Source organism: Elaeis guineensis, chromosome 8 (genome assembly GCF_000442705.2).
Source record: "Elaeis guineensis isolate ETL-2024a chromosome 8, EG11, whole genome shotgun sequence".
In the NCBI taxonomy this organism is placed as follows: domain Eukaryota; kingdom Viridiplantae; phylum Streptophyta; class Magnoliopsida; order Arecales; family Arecaceae; genus Elaeis; species Elaeis guineensis.
This window is the reverse complement of record NC_026000.2, coordinates 124560584-124565624: the sequence shown is the minus strand read 5'-3', so window position 1 is coordinate 124565624 and position 5041 is coordinate 124560584. Positions and strand designations below refer to the sequence as shown.

General features: G+C 38.3%; 1 non-coding gene across 1 annotated transcript; it reads left to right on the top strand.

Annotated features, from left to right (window-relative positions):
* The first annotated feature begins 2650 nt into the window (after positions 1 to 2650).
* LOC105049719 (uncharacterized) lies at positions 2651 to 3887 on the top strand. The gene has a single exon (XR_012133844.1). It is a non-coding gene; the product is annotated as an uncharacterized protein (transcript).
* Positions 3888 to 5041: the final 1154 nt, after the last annotated feature.

Below are 5041 nucleotides of genomic sequence, written 5' to 3'. Positions count from 1 at the left end.
TTATCTCTAATACCCTTGAGCCTTTTTGACATGGAACCGAGGGCTGTGGGGCCCTCCCCCTCCTCACTATGTTTGCTATTATAAAACTCCATTCCTGTCACCATCTTGTATATATTTTTCCAATGCACCAACGAAGGGAGCATCTTACTTCCTTCATTTTACCTCAAAAAAAAAAAAAAAAAAAGATCCACCATCCTTTCCCATATCCTTCCTCTACTCACTCGAAGAATGTCGATTGTAGTTGGTTTTAGTTTGAGACCTTATATGTTTGCCCATTTTTTTTGCCTTTCTTGGTGATTGAAGGATACCCATGGTATCAGATGACGGTGGCCCCTGTTGCATGGCTGGTTATTCCACAGTTCAAAGGACATGCCTCTCTTGAGGGCATCTTAGAACCTTTAGAATCTTAATATCCAGTTAATCATTTTGCACAAAAAAAAAAAAAGTGGAAAGTCTGGGGGATCTATAGAATATTCTGGAGGGAATCTTGGAAGGCTTTCTCCCCAAAAGCATAGCCCAACTTAGGCAAAAGGTAGCAGCTAAAGAGTGGATTAAAGTGATAGGAAGGAATATTTGGGGTTAGCGAGGAACATGAGGTGTGACAAGGTGAGGACTCAGAGGGCTCCCTGACCATTACTCGCATGCTTTTCTCACTTCTAACTGCCTTTACAACTCGTACTCTACCACTACACAACTAAAGTTCTGAACCTTCCACCACCTAATAAAGTTCCTCCACTCGAACAACTAGGAGGGCTCCCCTTTGCTTGTAGGACTCGGAGGAGATCCATTTGTTGCTTCATACTATATTCTGATAGGGGAGTTAAGCATGAGTCTACTATGAGCATAGTGTGCAACTTGAATCATGGTAAGCCAAGTTGGATGGCTAAGTGGGGTTGGGCTCACCTTGAGGTTGTCTAATATGACTTGGTCTCCTCAATCTCTTGAGAAATGTCAGGGTCCATCATCTTGGACTCTTTTGAAAGGTGGGGGAGCAAGTAAGATCTTTGGGTCGGACCTATTCAACCACATGTTTCCTTGGTCCTTAAGTTTTAGGTTTTGGATCTGTCCAATGGTTACCACTTATGAGACAGTTGATTGTTTACTTTGTGTTTTGATGTCATTTAGAAAGAAATTGGTGTTACCATGGTTACAGTTCTAACTGCATGAACAGAGCTTAAATTTGGAAATTAGTAATTGATGCTTCCTTCAGGATGGGACAAATTTGCAGGGGAAAGAGTTCCACGGCCAATGAAAGGGAAAACCACTTCAAAAGATAAAAATGCAAATACTCAATGATTCTTGAGAAAAAGACTTGTGATTCTACATTACATAGCGTATGAATGTGTTTAATTTGAAAATTCAAAGAATCCTGATCGACATCAAGTATCTTTTGAAAAGTACAGAACATTCCACCTCCATTTCCTTTTGTCTGTCTCTTGCTTTAGAGATCAATGTGAAAATTTTAACTGTTAAGGTTGGGAGAAAAAATATTTCAAAACTAGTTACATTGTTGGCATCCTATCCCTCAGAAAACATTTCTGGCATTCTAAAGTTCACTCTGAACCACTTTCAGATATTAAAATGAAAATATTGTATTGAATTAATTACAAGGTCACTGAAGCTTACTAAAATGTGATTGAAACTTATCCCTGCACTCTCTAATCAATATGCATGCCAACCGCTGCTCCAATAATGCAAAAGCTATGCAACTCGATGTCAAAAGCATGGACTTAAAGTCTATGAAAGCTCCTTCATCCTTCCCTACTTTTGTGCCGGTTAAAGGAAAGATGAGCTTCTCTCCTCAAAGTTGAGATTTTTTTCACAGGCTTCTAGTAATCAAATACAAAAAATGATGCTCTTGGTTTTCAGAGGAACTGCTAATGCCTTCCAGAATTGTAATATTTAGTTCCAGAAATAAGATATTTATTTTTATCCTAGGTTATGCCAATTTAGAAACAACTAATGTGGTATGTGAAATTATATCGTAGTTTTCACCAAAAAAAAAAAAATTTATATCATCTTCTAGAAGAATCCTTTAGAAGTTTCTGAGATTTCATGGCACAATTTAAGAACCAAGAAGTAACCGAGGTATCCTCCTCTATTTTATATCAGAAACACCATAATTATTATGAACGAATTATCAAGAATCTGCTACAACATTGCAACACAATAAACACAAACAATTCAAAATTTTCTTCATTCTATGTTACACAATTTTTTGTTATTTTCTTTGAAGTGAACATGTGAAAAAACTTCCCTAGTGAAAGCTCAAGAAAAATATTATGCACTAAGAACATTAATAAGACTAGAATAATCAAGACAGATGTCAGACCTAGAGTCTTGTACAATGGCAAATTGTGATCTGAGTGGTCAGCAGATCAAATTTATAGCCATCTTTGGGGTACTTGCTCCATATTTCTATTAGAAAAACCAATACCATCAGACAACATAGAGTGGGAACAAGAAAGCAAAAGAAGCCTTCAGTCGCCTCCACTCTATCTTTCTGAAAAGATACCCCACACCACCAAATAAAAATCTCATTACAAGAGGAAAAGGCAGCATGTGATTCATCCCACCTCAAGAGATCTCCTTTCCCTCCTATTTAAACCTCCTCCTGCATTGCTCTATGTTCTGTCGAATGAGAATCCTTCCAATAATCTTCTCCTACTCCTGCAAACACTCTTTATCTCTCCACAGTCCTCCTTGGCCCTTGATCAGTGTGGCCCAGTAATTCCTTCTACCCCAAAACTACTCTCTGATACCGGTCCCAAAGCTTCTCTTGACAAAATGGACACTACGAAGATGGAGAGGCTTCAGGCCATGAAGAGGTATAGGAGGAGGCAGCGGCAATTCCTGCCAAGTCCCATCCAATACTTCGTAGCAATTCTACTTCTTGGTTTATTACTCTCAAGCCCCCTTTGGCATCCCACCATCTTCTCCTCTCTCAAGCTCTTCTACTTTGCATTCCTTCCCAACTTGCATGCCACTGTGTTTGGACCCAAGTGTCTCTTCATTGTGTGCAATCTCATTGTCGTCTTCCTCGTCAGTGAATCAAAGCTTTCAAAGTCTTCCTTGTCACCTGATATCTATGAAGAGTACATGAATAGAAACACAAACCGTTGGAGACTATCTACGGGAGAAAGCAAGAAAGGAAGTGCATTCAAGAAGGCTTTCACTGAAGAAGGAGAAGAGAAAAAGGTGGTGGAGGATGGGAGGAGGTAGAGGGAGGGTATGAGGAGTTGGATGAAGAGGGAAAGAAGGGCTTGGATGAATTGAACAGGAGAGTTGAGGACTTTATTGCAAGGGTCAACAAGCAGAGGAGGCTTGAAGCAAGAATGCTACTATGTTATGAATGAGGAAAGGAAGAACAACTTTAGGCACAGAATAGAACAATGATTACTACAGAGGTAGTAAGAAAGCTGTTATTGTGTTCTTAGACAGATCTTTCACCCGAAAAATATATGTGAAAAGGCAAAACAGCATGAGATCTTTGTAGAAATTAAGTTAAAGTTCTATCGACTTCCACAGCCAAAGGGGAAATATGTGAGGGGTTAAATTGTTCTGTTTTCACTCATAGTGATCCATAAAGCCATGAAACTATATAAAGTATTAATAGCGTAATAGTAATAACATGATTGAAAATAAAGTAGTAGTCTCCTGAGGCCTGACAAGGAATCTATTAATTGGAAGGGATTGGCTAGGAATGCTGAAGATGTGTAGCTGCTATGCCTTGTCACTTGGTTGGAGTTGCAGTTTGTGTGCGTGTGTGTGTGCGTGCGTGTGTGTGTGTGTGTCTGTGAGTGAGTGAGTGAGTGAGTGAGAGAGAGAGAGAGAGAGAGAGAGAGAGAGAGAGCTTGGTGGACAGTATGTTCACTAAGGAAGTTAAGGTCTATTAATGAAACATTAGCAGTTTGGAAAGATAATGCAAGATCATGTGTAGTATAGTAAGGGCTAGCTCATTGGATGCAGCTTAATGATATGCTAGTTGAATTGTTGATCACCATCTCGGTGCTTTTTCCTTTTTTTGGTTGAAATGTCTATATGAATACCATGGGAGTGACAAACACAAGTGTGAGACAGAGTGAGCTTCAACTTTCTTGTGATCTTGGCTATTTTATGCTCATAAGCATTACCCTGGATCAAGCTTTTCCCTTTTTCCTCCAAGGCAACATGAACTTGAAACCAATTAAGGTGGCTCAGCTTTGTTCAGGCTTGACTTGATCTATTTAATGTATTTTACATATTTAATATATATAATCAATGTGCCAAAAACATGTTGAAAGATTCGTGGATTTAGATATTCTTACATATAACACTTAGATAAGACCTTAGTCTACTACTTGGCACCCCTATCCTCAACCGTTCATGTCAAGGAGAGAATATAGGTTTGAAAATAGAAGATGGGAAGCCCATCATATCTAAAACAATATTGATATGTGATTCAAATTTTGGAGGAATAATCAGATCATAAGCTTTACAAAATAAAGGTTACATAATATGTTGAATGCGATGATATTGGATATTGACAAGGAAATGTTAGAGATTCTCTCTCTCCATCTCTCCAGGTCAAGAAGACATGGCATAACCTGTTTTTTATTTAAGATGAGACCATTCTGTTGTGGGGAGGTAACCTGCTTGGTCTTAAAGTAATCTAAGTTTTATGCACAAAAGCAAAGTAGCTGGACAAAACAATTTGTTTGAGACTTTTCTATGAACATTTTTGTGGACCGGCTCTGTCACGCTACGGATCCAGCATTCGGATCGGGCACGTAATATCGCATATTTCTTAAGGCAAGACCTTAAAGAACATATAAAGTCTATCTTTTACCAAAATATAAAGATCTTAATTCAACTCAAGCAATGGTAAAAACAAATTCTCTAATATATTGATTTAATAGAAAAGTAAAGTCTCTATGACTAATAACAAATAAATCAAAGATCCAACGAAATTCAAAATAATTTTTGAAATGTAACCATTTAAATATACTTAAGCAAATAGTCTCCTGAATCCTATGCTCCTCACTGACCGGTCCCCAGTCTC